Below are 19,396 nucleotides of genomic sequence, written 5' to 3'. Positions count from 1 at the left end.
CAATGAATTAAGGGAGTTTCCATCTCTCAGATTTGTACCACTCGAATAGTATTTTCATACCTATCTCACATTCACAGATCCACACGACTCATACAAAATAAGTATTATATTCAACGGGAATCACGATGTTGAGCCGACAACTAATAGGCCGACAGGATATCAGGCCGACAATGTCTCTAAAATTCTAATTTATATGTTTAAAAATCAAAAATGTATTACTAAATTACAATATATTATTCATATTTTATATTATTAATATAATCGTCTAAAAAATATTCGTTTTAATAATACTAAAAAAAAAAAAATTTAATTTATAGCTTTATATTATAAGCTTTACTTTTTAGAAAATCTATGGTAGTTTTATTAAATTTTTCATCAATAATATTATTTAATAATTTCTTATTTTTGATCATGACATAGCCATTTATAAAAAGTTTGCTGTTCAACAAAAAAAAACTACATTATTATACAATAAAATACGACAGCACAAACATCACTGATTCAAAATAACATTAGAACTTAACACAAATGTATAATACTAGTTCGATATCTTATCTCAAATAATTTCTTTGATAAATATCGGTATTATTATTATTTGAAAATGTTGGATATACGTACATAATATAATATCTTTATCGTCGGCTCACTGTTCTAGTCCCATATAACGCTTACTGTATTTTCAAAGACTGACAACTGATTAATATATATGTTGTCAAAATTAAAGTTACATGATAATTGTGACCTTTAATATAGTATTTAAAAAACTTAAAATAAATTTTTTAAATAAAAAATATTTATGTATATTGTATAACATAATATATATAATAGTATTAAAGAGCACTAGCTGTATTTATATAATAATACGCAACACTCCGTATGAAGAATGGTGCAATTGATGAACTTAGAATGACTTATTATTATTTTTTTTTTTTTTTTTGGCAAAAATAATTTAGTTTTAGATTACTGTACGTTAGTTTTAAAATTTAAAATGCATAAATAGCATTAAAAATAATTTTTTTAATAATTATTTTATTTATTTAAATATGTTTTACATTTAATTGTCAAAGTATAGATATAAGATATTTTATAAAGTCACTCAAAAAATCTTTTACTGCAAACGTTACACTGTTTTCAGTCAGGAACTCAATATTATTATTTAGATGAAAAAAAAATTATGTGATCAAAATTTAAATATTATAGTTATAATCTCGTAAAGAAAATTAAATTTTTCAATTTAAATTTCAATAATTATTATAAAGACATTTAGTACATAAGTGTAATTATATTAAAAATATAAATTATAAGTATTTAAATTTTGTTCTATTTTCAAGTTCAAAGTACATTTATATAAAAACACTAATATTATTAAAATGAAATAATTTAATAACAATAGAACACTAGACAACATTATTTTATTAGAAATATTACAGAACAAAATAAATTTAACATATGAAATATTATGGTTTATTTATTCAGTTATTTGTTAAAATGTACATCTTCTAACGTTAAAGCTCTAGTTATAATCATAACTAAAAAAACCTGTCATACTACACCCCAAAAATAAATTCAAGTAAAATATTTAAAAAATGATAATTAAAAAATACCTACTGAAAATTTTTATTGATAATTATATGATACGTTTATTGAATGAAGTATACACCGATTAGAATTATTCAAATTATAAAACACATAATTACAAATTTAAGTTACCTATTTATGCAATACACAACTGATTCTAAAACGAAAAGCACATAAATTAATCAGTTAAAAACATTGAATATATAAATACACTGTTATTAATTTTATTTATGTTTATAAAGAGGTCAAAAGTCCAACATTTTGTTTCATTAATTTTACATTTTATAGTGTCACTTCCCTGCTGTTAAACAAATTGCAATGCCATTCGGTATACTACATTATTGAATAACAGTTACAGGCACTGGATCATAAAAATATTCAAGGTTAAATTGACATATTAAAAAAAAAATGATATTCTTAACATTTTTTTAAAAATATCACTTGAAATTTTAAAAAAAATAGTATTGATTACACCTAAAATAGTGTAACAATTTCTATGTTTATTAAAAAGGTAAATATTGAAAAAAACTGCATGTTGGCTGTTTCGTTTTCAAAAAATATCTCTTAAAAAACTACATAATCCAATACCTTAGCAGATACGTGTATTACATACATCAATGTTAGAAAATTATATGGTTAATTATAACTGATATTTTATGTGACTTTCTTGGTATTCCTTCATTAATCAACCATTTATCTTAGATTATCTAAATTTATATTTTATTTCCTTTGCATTTATCCACCCACATCACCATATCTAACTCCACATACCTCCTTCGTCGCTTTCTTATTCTTGTTTCTATTACAGACAGTAATGGCATGTATTCATAGTCGTGTCATACACTAAGCACACGCATCTAAATTAAATACAGAGAGGCAGCGACGCCCCTGTATGACGATGACGGTTATGACGGCCATAAGAAAATCACGTCGAAACGTTAATTAAAACGACAATACGCGGCCACCACTAATGTTAAATTTGACCCCGCTTTGTACCTCGTCTCGTGTTAACGCCAATGTTGATTTAACACCATTTCCTACATTGATTTCCTGTCATACAACTATTTTGTTTTTTGATAGGTGTTTAGAGAGCAACTATGGAAATGTTCAGTATTATGATTGGTACATTAACATTTTAGCTACGAATGACCAACGATCATTGCTATAATAACCTTATATTTCTATTTATTTAGATCTATGTAGTAAGAGTGGACAATTAAAAGTACAATCGTGTTTGTTATCTCCGTCTTTCAAACGTACTACTTGTAATATCTGTGTTCAGCAGTTCCAATTTTGTCATATTAGTTTTAATATTTAAGTAAATTTACCAGTTATTAGACTTAAAACTTTAAAAGTAATAACATTATTTGTATCTTTACGAAGAGTTTTAGCAAAATTTAACGATATATTGAAAAAATACATAAAATAAACTAAATAAACGTAATATCTGAATACCATTATGGTATTACATTTATATAATAAATGTAGAAATATTTAAATTTTCTTTCATATTAAGTTTTATCTTAACTACATTATAAATAAAATTGTCTAATAGTAATTTGTGTACATAAATCGAATACTCTGTTTAATTAAATTTATTTTTGAAATCCAGTTGTGAGCTAATTAGCTAAAATATAAGTATTTCAACAATATATAAATAGAATATTTAAAGTAAATACATTCAGTGGCGTATTTACAACTTGTTTTTTTTTTTTTGAGGGGGTGAAAAGTTTATCACATTATATATTTATATAGTAAATTTATAAAATGAAATCAAGCTTTTTGTTCTTATTTGCTAAATCATCAATCCCTGGGGGAAATTGAAACCCTCAGCCCTCCCCACCGTAATGCCACTGAATATATTATGTTTACGATGAAAGCAATTTTATATGTTATACTTATATTCAAAACTTTTTATGTTGAATCTTGACAACTTAAAATTTAACCTTAGTCATAATTTTTACAACAACATTTTAAGTAGATGTTATGGTTTTTATTTAATCAATAATGTGAAAATAATATTGTTCAAGCTGGAAAACGATACTATAAATAAAAAGGTTATATATTTCTTTCGCTATACGCCTATTCATAAACCATTTTCCGACATTGCTTAAAACCAATAATAAAACTTACCTTCTCCCCCCCCCCAAAAAAAAAAATAGCTAAAACAACTGATAGATAAAAGTTCAATAGATCTACCTCATATAATGATCACAAAATAAATTTCCTAAGTACAATGGACTTGTTTAAATGACATAAACCTATGTGCCTTAATAAAAAAATTGATATTTTTGAACATAATATACAAAAATTACTTTTAGAGTATAATATATGCTAAAAAACTATAAAAATCCCCGCGAAGTCTATACAGGTCTATACTTCTAAAATCGATCAAGAAGGTTTCTCAATAGTATTCACCAATAAAATACTGCTGTACAAACTTCCCGATAACTAATATTTACGTGTGCGATGCAAACCATAATTGATAAGAAACATACAAAATATAATATAATACTCAGAAACACACAAGGTAGATACTCTCAATAATTTTATATCATGATATTACAACAAAAATGAAAAATCGAAATATTAATAGTAGCGATATCGAAACTAAGCAAACAAATAGTATTATATATATAGATACCTGAACACATAAGTAATAAAGGCAATTAAATAGCAAAAACAACAAACAATAGAAAACATTCTATCTATCATCTAACTATTAAATGAAAAATAAATAAAAACAGTATGTTAAACAAATGTCAGCAATTATAGAGAAAACAAAATATACAATTAAATCAAATTATAACAGCTATCACTAAATGGAGAAAATCAATATTTACACAAAATTTGAAAAAATATATATAACTAATAGTCATATATTAGCATAAGTTATTACCAATAAAAAATGAATATTCAATTATTTAATGATTCTTTTAATACGGGTTTAGACGCCTCATTTTATATATGTATATCTCACGCCTGTTTTAATAAATAAACGACGGACTTTTTAATTGAAATTATCAAATGTTTTTGACAGTATATTTAACAATCATACAATATTCAATATTGTTTTACTCTTTTTAGAAATATAAATTAACATTTTCATTCTCATAAATATTAATCATATTATTAAACAAATATATACGATTATTTCACATTTAGTAGCCAACAATAATATTTTCAGTAGTCATATGAAATTATAAAATTATTATTATTTAATAATTTAATTTTGGTTTATTCTAATATTTTTTCAAACCGCTGTATTCATTATTTAAAAATATGATTTCAAAGGTCTGAACTATTTAGCTTGTATTCTCATTTTCCATGTAATAGTTTGTCGAAAAATACACATTTTCATGACACGTAGGACATTTAAATATACATAATTACTTATGTTAATTAAACAATATCATATAATTAATTAATTTCAACATAGTTTGGGATATTGCATAGTTTTTGTTAATTTCGTTATTATTTTGTTTTATGACATATTCTTATTCCTAAATCTTCATCCTCATATTCAAAAATTGCTTCTTCGTTCATTTGTAATAGGTCATCCTAAACAATACACTCCTTCACATAACATCAACGTATTATGTTTTGAATACTTAAGGATTTAATAATATAAGTATAGGACATGATTAAGTTACAACAATCAATTTTTACTTTAAATGGATTATGTTTTTCCTCGTTCAATTTAATTTTAATATTTGTCCATGAAATACAAATAAATAAGGTCTTAAGTGATCACGGATTACGTAAAACATATGGACTCTTATATTATACATAACTCTATACTCTAATTCAAACCTTATTACTAGATAATCTCATTACAATGTTTTTTAAGATTTGATAATAAAACTACTAGATTCATGGACAGATCCCCTTAATATATTTCCCTGTCAGACATTTTCCCGTTACCGTTTCCCAGTCCAGTAATTTTCCTTGTTTGGAATTTCCCCGTCAAAAAAAGGATATAACAAAAAACAATGGTATAAAACAATTTATTTTAATTACACACTGTATACGTTTATATAGTTTAAATCTGCACCCTGTATATGGAAAAATTAACTTTGATCTATATTTATTCTTATAGGTTTTATCAAACAGTTGTACCTATAAAGATAATAAACATTATCCTAAAACCTATATCCGGTATACACGAGCAAAACTAACAAATTGATATAATCGAACAGTTTCTCGATTTTTGAAAAGGGTCTATACGAAAAATGAACAAAAACTTATTGGAAATCCATCAAATACAATATGTACAAGTGTCGTGGACGGGCACATACAATAAAGGATGAAATTGTTCTGCACAAAAACACACCAAACATAACAGAAATTAGTACTAAAACTAACAAGTTGAAAGAGACAGCATCCAGTCGAGTAACTTCAACATCGCATGGTGTGTGTTACTAAAATAGTAAATCAATTATGTATTACCCAATAAAAACTAATGAATCATGTAAATACATTAAATTTGAGTGTATTATGAAAACAATTCAACGATATCAAATTCATTTAATAACAATAAAAAATATATTAGAGGCAAATAATAAAATAATATATCTTAATTAAGTCTAACATTATGAATGCCTAAAAATAAATTACCAATGGTAAATTATCAACTATTAAAACAAAAATTACAACAAAACAGCAGGCGAAACAAAAATATAGAATAATATATTTCTTATAACGTAAAAACTACTAAATTATTTTTACACATTTTTAAAATAACACTTTTATTCGTCAAAACTTCAAATATTAAAAACCGAGAAAATTATTTTGAACAGTACTATCAATAAGTACTTTTGTTGTTTTAAAGGAAGAAATATTTTGATAGTAAAAATCTAAAGCACCTACCTCAAAATTTTTTACAAATTCGTTTTAACCCTATGTGTTTCTTGTCGTTCAATATAAATATTACTGATACATATTTTTAGGACCTAACTAAATCTTTTGATAAATCCATTCAAGCGTTTTTTGGCAATCAGTTGTATAAAAGAAATAAATGTTTACATAAGTTGTAAATCAATGTTTTTATTTTATTTCAGACTTTTAAAGACGATAGTGTCTTTGAATAAAACATGTGAATCGAAGATTCAGAATCGGTTGAAACAGAAACATGTGACAAATCTTTCACCCTTATATACTCGTATATGATGCATCACCCTCAGTCCCTCACACACCTTTATTCACATAAATAATGATGTAATAATGATGATACTAATACTCTGTATTATTCATTCTATTAAAAACATAATTGAGTCGACTTTCATCGACAATAACAACATAATACATGATAGTTATTATATAATTCGAAATTCTTTGCTATAACTTTAGATATCTAAATCTTTAATAAAACAATATTTACGTTTTGTACATGATGTTATGTTCTTAACCATGAGTTTAAAAATATTGGATTATAATAGGCACCACATTTTTACAAGTAATACTATTCACTTTATTCATATTTAGTATTTACCTTACCCCATTTATAGTATTTGACATTTGTTATTATTATTCAAACTATACCTAATTTATTAAATTATCAAAAAAAAAATTAAATACTAATTTTTAATAATATAGTTAGAGTAACAAAATAATAACATAACATAATATATTGAAACTTCAAGTTTTTGTAACTAAAATTTCAAGATTTCTCAAATTATAATATATAATTAAGATTTAGGATGTATAAAAATATTTAATAGAAGGTAGTAGTATTCACCAAGCATTATCACCCTCGTTATTAAATTCTGAGCAGAACAATAAATGTGTTTTCAAGAACATTACTTATATATTTTGCTTACAACAATTAAAAAATTTAGAATAAAGACATAACCATTTTTTTATGAAAATTTAAAAATAAAATTTGTCAAAATCAAATATTATTTTATAGATACTTGTATAGCCTGGCGACTATCTCCACTCAAAATCATTTGTCAAAATATACAATGATTTATTATTGAATTCAAATTAAACACATCCATTACAATTTACAATAGTCTACTCGATGACGATAGTACACATTACAATACATATATGGCTTATACAGCAAATCTACACCCCCTCCCCCGGTTTTCTGAATTAAAAATGGAATTAATGTATTGGAATTATTATTTATATACCTTATTTTAAAATACTTATATTTTGTACGCAATTATTCTTATTACATAAAATTTAACAACTCAGAAAAATTGAAGTAAGCACAATTTGTAAATCACCCTGTATAATATGCATAGTACCTATAACTATATAAAAAACAATTGATGTAAACCTTGTGATACAATTCACTCATGCAGATACAACGTATACAACTCAAATAGGACTATGGTTTCCTTAGTTTTACCCTTTATATAATATAATATTGTTTAAATGTATACACGACATTGTATGAATATTTTTTTATGTTAATAAGCCAGGACATAATTAATTCACCGCACGATTTTTCTCTATAAACATTGAGCAAGTACAAAATATATAAATTTAAGTAAAAATCATGAACTTTTACAAAAAATAATAACAATAATAACATTTTCATCATGCAAAAGTAATAATAAAAAAGGTGGGCAAGTGGATATCGCTCTGCTGTATAGTAGAGATGGAGAGTAGGTCACTATAATGGATGTGTTAAATTTTAATGCAATGACAGGTATCATTTTATACGAAAAACGATTCTGAACGCAGATGATTTGTCAGTCTAGGATAATTAGTAGGATATATTATTACTTATATTTAAATTGTAATATATCGTTATTTTACTAAATTTCGCAAAAAAATAAATTTCATACGCTCATTAAATGTTTTCTATATTGACGCTAAAATTTTTTTTTTACATTTACTTGAAGGAAAACTTATGGATAACTTTGTATTAGGGTTTTTAACCTTAGATATAAATTACAAAAGTTTTATGAATTTTCAACTTCAAAATTCCTTGCAAATTTTCGCGATTTTGACATATTTCGTAAACATTTGAACTTTAAATACTTATAAACAAAAATTGGGACTATTGTTTTTGATTTTTTTTTACTACTAATATTATAACTTATAATAAACCTTGTATTAAATTTTAAAGATTTTTTGGATAGCCAATTTTAAAAGTCATTTTAAAAAAAAAAACTTAGAAAGATCAAAAATTTCAATTTTCTATAAATAGCTTAAAAAAAGTCAAAATATTTTGAAAATTTAATACGCTAATATAAACATTTGGTGATCATTTCAAGTATTTTCAATGATTCGTTTTTGAGTTACAGCAAAATAAAAAATCAATTTTGTCAAAAACTGATTATGCGTAAAAATTTCCATTTTTCTGTCACTTTTTTAGGGTTTATCATAACGCTTTTAAAAACTACTGAAAATTGTTTACTTTTGACCCCCAAAGTACCAACTAGATGAATTTTACTTTTCAAAGAGGGACTGAAGTCAAAAATAAAAACATTATTTCTATTCCAAAACGTGATGACAGACACAAAAATAAAAAAAAAAAAAAAACATACATCATTGTAAAATCAATACATTCCTCACTTCGTTCAGAATCTAAAAAATATTTGATTAGCTTAATAATGAAAAATATAATTTAACACATCATTATAAGTTATATTACTTTTTTTTAAATATATTATAATAGCGCTAAAAAATAATTTAGTGCAATGTATAATGTATATATATATTTATTAATAAGATTTAAACATAAATTTCTTATAATAATACAAGCTTATAATTTCGTTATGGTATGGCGAATAATCTCAAAATAACATAGTTAAAAAATAAAAAGTAAATTTCATATAATTTAATTTTAAAATAAATTTAATAAATATTAAACATTTTACTTAGAAGTTATTAAGAAATGTTTTTTATTTGTTAGGGCATATTTCTTTGTGGAAAATAATTATATTAAGTTATAAGCTATAATCGTATTCAAAAACAGTATAACAATCAAATTACAACTATATCTGCTGTTTTACAAATATTTAAGATATAACCAATATATTGAGCCAACCAAAATCAAATAACAAAAACAAAACATAAAATAAATATATTCTTAAGAAAAATACCAATTCAGTTAATAATAATACTGTATTAGAATTAAAATACAAAATTATTTTACAATGATTTCTTCATTTTTAATTCATGAATCACGAAAATAATAAAAATACTTACCAGTTACCTATTAAGTACCTACACAGAACTAAATCCATTATAAATAATTCATTGTATGATATACTGCATAAATAATAAACAATATACATAAACACAAAACATAGGTTAAAAATAATAATGACGGATACACTTCATACAAACATTAGTTAGTATTTTATGATCTATAAAAATCAGTAAAAAACCAATATAAAAGAGTCAACCATGAGTGTCATTAAATAGCTGATCACATCAAAGATTATCATTAAAATATCATAAGTTCAATTAAACTATTAATTAATTAATATTAATATGAATGTGTATGTGTATTCTACCTTTAACATATATATACTAATTGTGCCTCGATGCAATTATTGTTCTTTAAAAAACTTGGAGTAGATATATTAAAATGCATAGCCTAACCTATAATATATAAACTACAATACAAGATTTATATTAGATTTTTACTGTAATAATGTAATGTTGTAAAGATTAAGTATAATTTTAAAAATAGTTCCAAATTATTTTTATTAATTTAAGGTTGTTTACTTCCTATTATTTTTCAATTAATATAAAAGCATTTAGTTCTGAGATGTCAATCTAATACATATTTTATATCAATTCAAATCAAAACAATTTAATGCAATCAAGTTTTAAAATTAAAAATGTATTGGATGTTCTTATTTTGAAAATTTTTTTCAAACTCTCTTATTTATCATAACTGAAATTTTTATAAATAACAAAAGCCACTATTTTGCACCAAATTCCAAGGTGAATAATTTACGATACGAATAACCGAACTTACCCGACAACTTTTTCTTATTCAACTTATTAAAAATTATTCTGCATTAATTCTTAAATTAATAAACTATGGAAATTGCATGTCTCTAGACCTAGAGTTTTGGATAATTAATTACAGTTTTATATAATTATTCTTCTTATTATATTAAAACTTTCAAATGCAAATATGTAATAACAAAATGTATATACATGTGAAAGCTAAAATATTTATAGTTTAAACTAATAATTGATGTCCATAAATTATGATCGATGAATTAAATACTATAAAATCGTGTATTTCAGTACATACATCAACCACAGCCTCCAAAAATATAAACATTATTAATTTAATAAGTACTTTGATAAGTTTTGAAAAACAAATAAACATAATACACAGTCAAATTCAGATCCTCATTTACATTTTTCACTAAATTCTATAGTATATAGTTACATTTAAACTATTGTATGAGTGGTTATTTAGAAAATATTTATCGTAGCAAAATTTACATGACCATAACCTTTTGACTTAATAAATATATACAAATTAACTGCATGATTTTTAAAATAAAAATTAAGAGATAAACAATAAAGTAGATGAATACCTACTATTATTTTGAAGCGTTTAAATAATATGTGAAATACATTTGTATAGCGTGTATAATATAGACTAATATATAATATATTATATTATATAAATTATCAAATAATACAGTTGGGTATAAATGTATAACAATAATTAATTATATACAAGCACCTACTTTATATTTAATCAACGGGTATAATATATAATAACAACAATTATGAGGGGTTAGTACTAAATCCTGAACTTTACAAAGATAATTTAATCAAGTAGATAAGATCCGGTAAGAATTACAATTTTTTACCTTTACAATGTCATTCATATCTTATAAAGTTATAAACCATTATGGTATATATAACAATTCAGTACATAAAGATTATTGGTACTAATAATATTACACAAACACAATATCAGAGTATTATAAAAACTGTGTACAATTATTATCCTATCCATGTACAGTAACAAAACTGGTAAAGCGATATATTCAGTATTATAATTAAGTAACGTGGACTGCGTGTTCCATTCCGGCATAAAAAATCCCCAAGGACTTATTAGTTTGGGTACATGTTATATATGACGGTAGTTAGGGTAAGTTTCGTTACCGTCTGTTTAACGTAAGTAGAAGTTAAATTATTTTCTTCCATACAATGTTTGCTTTTTATAATTATAAACCCACGTTTCTTATAATTATAACTGCTCAGTACTATAACAATTATATCCAGACACGCTTATAGTTGTTCAAATACTTCAGTTACAATATTGCACTACAAACTTTTTAGGTGGATATTTATTTTCATAAAACCTTTAAATTTGTATATTTATAAACATTTTCTGTAAAAATTGTCATATTGTATAGGTACATACTTACAATTTCTTTAAACCCATTTCTTTCAAAACATTCAAAATTCAATAATAATATTACTGACTAATAAAAATAATACAATTTAGATAGATTTAACATAATGAAATAAATATCACGGAAATACATAAGTACGCAATAACTGTAATACATCTATAAATTGGTCCTTCACAACGTTGCTAATGATAAATGAATGCCTGTGGATTTACCTTGTCTCAAACTCTATTAAATTTAAATTAAACATATTTTTAACAATAATTTAGATAGTTATGATGAGTTATGACCACACAAAAAATAAAAGTCTAAACTTAAATTTTTAATTTACGTAACCAAGGCAACCCTATACAAACAAAGAATATTCGTTTTCTAAATTTTATACAGAATTTTGTACCATCAACGTATTAATTATTCATTATTTCAATAGTATTTTACAAAATAGTTGTTAATGTATGTCTACAAAAATTAGTTAAATATTCCTTAGTTTCAGAAAATCCAAAAATAAATATTGTCACGGCTTTCCAATACATATCAATTATATTATATATATATATATAGGTAAATATACTAAAACTGTCAGAAGTCAAAACGACCCGAATTACAACTGTTTCTATAGAATAACCAATTGGTCTCTGATAATCGAGGGTTACGAGTAAAAAATATATCTACTTATATGCTACATGGTGCAAAATACAAACAAAATTAAGAACGTTAAAGAATCGCACGAAAAAGTTTACTCAGTGTATATCATATATATTCATTCATTCGTGTTGTGTGTGTACTGTATAATACTTATAACCTATGATATACGCTTTCTGAACCTTCGAAACTAAGTCCACACAATGACGCCACACATCAATAATACAACAAGCTCACGTCATCCACGTACCTTCACTACAGAGACCTAGCTGCAGCAAGAAACGTCATCTATATTGCCAATAATAGTGTCACAAGATTTTATTATTATCCTCAAAGGTCTTTGTTCGGGTAAAACACTATAAGAACTAAGAACAAACGATATATTGCAAGCCACTACTGATAAATTGTATTTTACCTCATATTTTTCCACACGACAATGAATATTACTCTTCTCATTTACATTCGACTTCACTAGCATTACGTTATTTTTGTTTTGACAATTTTAGCAAATTGTTAGAAAAATAAATCTTAATCCCATCTTAAAAAATAGATTGGTTAACACTTTTTTTAAAAACTCAAAAGTAATTAAAATGTTCTCGCTTCGATTTTTCGTTACGTTACACACATCTTGGAATTTTGTCTCGATTTTACACATTATGCATCATTTTACGTCTTGGTACTTTTTTCATACTCAACTTGTTTTATTTTTGACTATAGCACTACTTTTATTATAGTTTGTATAACTATGAATAAATATAATAATGAATATAAAATAATAATAATAATAATAACAAGAAGAGTTGTTGTAAATCGAATATTCCGTTTCTCCTATAAATATTTATCCGCGAAAACGCCTCAAAGGTGTATTTATGATCAATTCGTAATAACGTGTTGTCACCTGAGGTTATATAAATAACTTTCAACGAGTGTGTGGCAAGAGATACTACATAAAAGTTGATAGAAAATCTTAATGTGACGTCAACGTCCGCTTTAATATTGCAACATCCAAAGTGATACGTCGCAGTAAATCTCCACAAGAACTTACGATAAACAAACGCTTGTTAACAACTTTTGTTAAACTCGAATACACTCGCTATATGGGTTGTAAGGAATTACAATTAAACATATTGTCTAATTAGAGTGAACTGTAAACGCCATCAGTTTTAGAAAATCGCATCGTACGATATTTTACTTCGACCGATATAATACACGTATACTAATATTGGTATACTTACTTATACTTGTTATTATAATACATACAACAATAGTACCCATACCGACGTGTCCACATAATATTTTATTATGTACATTGTACATACATATTATGATCCTGTAGGTATTCGTTCGTCTTGCAAGGCTCGTTTAAAAATCTGATTCTTATTTAATTCAAAAAGGCCACATCAAATAAAATATTTTATCAGGGCGGCATAATTCCAATTCCTCTTTGGAGAGCTTTTAAAAAGACGTATATCTGATATAGAAACTATAAGCCTTAGCCCCTCCGTCGTTTTTTTAAATTGAAGTACCTTTATATTTATCGGTTATATATTTTTAAAAAAAAACATCAAATAGGAGAGTTGCAAGGCACTATATAATAAACATTAAACAAATATTGAGTCTTTAACGTTATATTTTAAATTCAAATATCAAAATTGTTTTGTATACCCCTGTTTTGCCTGAAATTTAAATTGTTTTTAATTATTTTTAATAATATTCATTAAACATGTGGTATCAACTAAACTCTAAACAAGAATTGTGTACAAAAACCAATTAGATTAAAAAGTGATATTTTTGTTTACAAAACATTTTGACGAAGTTTTGAATTTAAAAAATTAATTTGTTCTACATAAATAAATTATTATGCATATTAAGTATATTATATTTTATAACTGAAATCAATAAATTATAGTGATCAATAAATAAATAGCATGGTAATAACTCCGAAAAAGTCGTTTTACGTTATTACCTACTAAAGATTAATAAAAAGTGTAGGTACCTTTAGAAAAAATATTAAATAACGATATTTTTAAACGCAGTAACCTATAAGTAGAAGCTATACAAAATATGTAGTAAAAAATATGTCCATAAAATAGTGAATTTGTATTATTAATAACGACGTTATACCTATTTTTATTGGCGTAAATATTTAAGTATTTTTCATCGTTTTCATTTGACAGGCCTAATAAACGTTATGCAAAGGAAATAAGAAATAAATGTATAAACTTTAATTTGAATTAAGCTCATATTAAATATTAATGGTGTCAAAACAACTTTTTATTAATGGACACAATTCAAGTAATTTCTAATTAGATTGAACGGTTGCCATATATGAAAAATTAAATAATCAGCCGATTTCAACAATCATAAACAAATATACAGTTAAAACATCTATCTAAGTGCTTCGTAGAATACTCGAATTATGATCATTTTTTTTATATTTATTTATTTATTTAATTAATTATTATATAGGTACCGACGTAAGTCCTAAAACTTAATATTACAAATATTTCGTGTGAAAAATAACAAACATAATACGATAAATAGGTTATTATAACTTAATAGTAGATTGTATATATAATAAGAAAGATTTATAAGTAAATATAGAATATAAATTTAAGAAAATAAAAAATGTTTAATATAATTTTTATTTGAAAATAATGGATAAAGGTTAAGAATTTCTAGTGTTAATGCTATTAATTTTAAAGCGGATTAAACAAAGTATTTCATTACAACAAATTGAACCTTATAACAGTTCTTGAAAAAATTTAGAATAAAAATATACGACGGTCAGAGTCGATAAATATTAAAAAAATTAAAAACATTATTATATAAGCCATGGAGGGGTCTGTAGATATTTAATTTAAAAGAGATAAATTGTAAAACACTATTTTGAACATATTCTAGCATAAGATTTTGTTTTGACGCATTTTTTATCCAGATCAAGGGGCAATACTTTAGATTGGATCAAACAAGAAAGCAATAGTGGATTTTTAAAGGAATAAAATCTAAGAATGAACCACAAGTGCGTTTAATAAATCCTAAGTTACAAAAAGCTTTATTCTTGATAATTTCACTATGAAAAATAAAATTTAATTTAGAATCAAAAATTAAACCTAGATCTTTAAATTGGGGGAAAAGCCTCGATATTAGAATCAAAAATAGCGTAGCTATATTGAAAGTTAATAGTATTTTTTATTAGGTAAAATTTCATACATTTACATTGATTAATGTTTAAAAATAAATGATTCATATTACATCACATAAGTAGGTTATTAATAGTAAATTAATAGTATCTTGTTTAAACTGTATTTATTTATTTATGAAATAAACGCTAATCGGCTTTTACAATGATAATGACATAGTAGAAATTATAATATTGTTTATATTTTTTTCTAGTTTGGCATCGAAAGCAAAAATAAGAATATTCGAATTAATGATAACATTAGAAAGATATTTTATAAATATATTAAAAAGTTGACAGATGGTCTCCTTGAGAGAAACTTAAGATATTTAACAATTTGGTAACGTCCAGATAGAAATGATTGAAACCTATTTAGTAAAGAACTGGAAAATCCAAATAAATATAATTTTCTTAATAATAATTATATGATTAACTTGGTCAAATTCCTTTGAAAATTCTGTATAGGTAATATCAGTGTACATTTGTTTCAAAAGAATACAATTTTATATTTTTTATTATGGCTAAATTATTATAAGCAGATCATTTGGAGATAAATCCATATTGGTTATTTGTAAGGAATGAAGAGCAAAAGTTTGATAATAACGATAAATAACTTTGAGATATGATGATAATTCGAAATTAATAATATAATATATATGAAAACTCAATTCTAATCACATTGGACTGATTTTTTAATTAACTTTAAACAATGCCAGAAAAATACAAAATTACGACTTTTAATAATTTAATTTTTAATTCAGAATCAAAATAAATACCAACTTTATAAAGTTTTCATAATTCAAACAAAAACAAAATTATCAGAATTTGACTATTTCATAGGACGTGAGAATTTATTTCATACCCTTAATACTATTAAAAAAAATATTAATAATAAGCGTTAATGTTTCAGCTTAATCAGATTTAAAAATTTTATCTAATAAAGATTTTTTATTTTGTTAAGAGACCTGAAACTCTACTTATATTTATATAGATAGGTACCAAACTGTCACCTGATATGAGCAATAACAGAAAAAAATTATTAATCCTAGTTTCTCGATTATTGCTAGTATTATTTTAAATAACATATTGTAATAATATACAACAATAGCATAATTAAAAGTAGATAAGAAGTCCGAGGAAAATGTAGCCCTCTTACCTACCTAACCTGAATGTAATAAATATATAAAAAAAGACCTTTTTTACAGATCTACTTATGGTAAAATTGAGAGAACACTTTTTTAATATTATTAAATGTTATTGTACTTGAGAATGAATTATTTTTATAAATTATTAATTCACCATCACCAATCATATAGTATTTTGATATTTAATACAAATATAAAAGCGTTGAAACCAAAAAGCCTGTATTTTTTGGTCACGATTTGTCATTACCTTAAAGTTCAAAATAATCATAATAAAATTTATGAGAATTAAACAAAGTGATATGTATAACCAACACCTAAGGTTTTATAATTTTTGTATTTTAGATAAAACAAGTACCTATACTTAAAATTTATGAAATAGTATTCAAATCTTATTAAAAATTAAATTCAATATACTATCCCGAAATCTTAAATACAACAATTACTAGGTAGTTTTACAGCTTTACCTAGTTAATCGATTTAAAATGTCTATAAATTGATTTTATGTGGATGCACGTTTAGCTCTATCTACCTATCAAGAAGACAAAATATGTTCAAGTATAATTTAAACTTTAAATAATACTTAATGTGAACTTGGGATATTCAAATTGTTGTTTAATCATTCTCTTCCGCTAACTTATAACTTGACGAGATAGGTACACGCCTTAATAGTACATTAAGTGTAGTAATTATTCTAAGAATGGTGAATATTAGAGTAATTACGCAAAGTAATTCGCATATATATTTTGTAAGAGACACAGTATTTTCAATTGGTATTGTGTTAATATTTCACCAAGAACTCCACAAAGACACACGGTAAACATAAAACAAGTACAGCTGCAGTCTTGCAAGTGTATTTATTTTCAATTATTATTGCTCAGAGCATACCTCTACTCACTAGTACAGTACGGCTAGTATACTACTTCGCGTTATTTGCTTAGTCTTTAAAAGACCTTAAACATACGAGTTTTAAACATTCCGAGAGTGCCGTATGAATTTAAATTAGATATTTATTTATTGTTATCACTCCTTTTGTATTGGTTACTATGTATCAATTTTTCTGTCACGCTACCAAAAACTATTAATCAAATTTATATTATTACCTTTAGGCGGCCACCGCGACCACCACTGACGCCACAGACCAGACTGCAGCCGCGCGGTCTACGTGGCCCCGTGGGCCATACGATTTCACGCACTAGACTGTAGCACAATACACTAAAATTACGGGTACGCAACGAACATTCCGAAATCCCAAAAATGTCTATAGGTTCATATGTTTTACTGTTTCTCTCACGCCTAACAGTTACGAAATCAAAATAGGCAGCGGTTGTTATTACTGTACCGCGACCATCGACCAATAGATTTAGCTTTCGAATAACAATATTTTTGATTTTTACACTCTTAAATATCCCATTTCATTGTACGGACGAACAAATGTTTGCACACGACGAGAACCCGACGACGAGTGTACCGCGGCGCGCGTGTTGCACGGCTATAGCGGACGGAAAAACTGACTACACCGAGACTACAGTAACGGGAAAATCAGCGGTTTCCCCGCAGGTCACGTGACAAACGCTTCCTTTTTTCGTACCCGGTTTTAACGACGCGATCGCATGACCGCTACCATGTTGTATGATGTTTTTTGTTTTGATTATTACATTCCCCCCCCAAAAAAAAAACCAAATCACACCACTAAACTAGCAATGGTACAGCCACCGTCAACAGTTAAACGAAATACGCATGCTATATATTATTTGCTATAACTTTTAATCGTAAGCATACACCTAGCTGGATTTGATTTGATTTGATTTAACATATTTCTTGTCAGCCTCGAAAGTCCTTGGTTATACAAAAATTATCAAGTCAGTAATTCTTACAACGTACTACCTATAGGCTATAATATATTAAAGTTTTTCCTACGTTTGAAAAACCTCGAGTTATAATGGTAGCATTATAGCAACAATATAGTTCTTCCCTAATTATGTATTTATTATTCATAATCAAAAAAACTATGAACAACTATACTACATACTTCGATTCATTAAAAATCTGAAATAAAATTATTTTATACAATAAAAACTACAATATTATGTAACGACTAAAACCCTATGTTCGAGTGTTGGAAATTAAATAAATAATTCAACCCTATAATATTGTATTAAAGTTGAAACAATTCTAACCTAACAGAATATAATCAATAAAAGTATAAAAATAAAATTTTAAACGGACCAATAAACAAGAAGAAGCGGTCACTGCGTCACCTATCCCCTTAAATCCAACACTCGACTATATATACCTATAGTCCCGTTATTATTGTATAACACCTACGTGCTTTAATAATTATTATCACTCACATGCACGACGCATCCCAATTGATTGTCAACGGCTGTCCAGGGGCTGATAACGCTCTTTCCCATTGATCATTCAGCAGTTTACCAGTGTACAATGAAAAATTATGATGTTAATATCATTGTCTTAATTTATTTTTTCATCGA

At 25.2% G+C, this 19,396-nt stretch overlaps 1 protein-coding gene across 1 annotated transcript in view; it reads right to left on the bottom strand.

Annotated features, from left to right (window-relative positions):
* LOC113553172 overlaps positions 1–18,255 on the bottom strand; it is a 59,242-nt gene extending 40,987 nt beyond the window's left edge. The window contains exon 1 of the mRNA XM_026956353.1: positions 18,005–18,255. The gene's annotated coding sequence lies outside the window, so the exon portion shown is untranslated. The remainder of the gene's footprint in view (positions 1–18,004) is intronic.
* Between the last annotated feature and the right edge of the window lie 1,141 nt (positions 18,256–19,396).

The sequence above is a fragment of the Rhopalosiphum maidis genome, chromosome 2 (genome assembly GCF_003676215.2).
Source record: "Rhopalosiphum maidis isolate BTI-1 chromosome 2, ASM367621v3, whole genome shotgun sequence".
In the NCBI taxonomy this organism is placed as follows: domain Eukaryota; kingdom Metazoa; phylum Arthropoda; class Insecta; order Hemiptera; family Aphididae; genus Rhopalosiphum; species Rhopalosiphum maidis.
The sequence above is the reverse complement of the archived record's forward strand: the minus strand, read 5'-3'. Positions and strand labels throughout refer to the sequence as shown.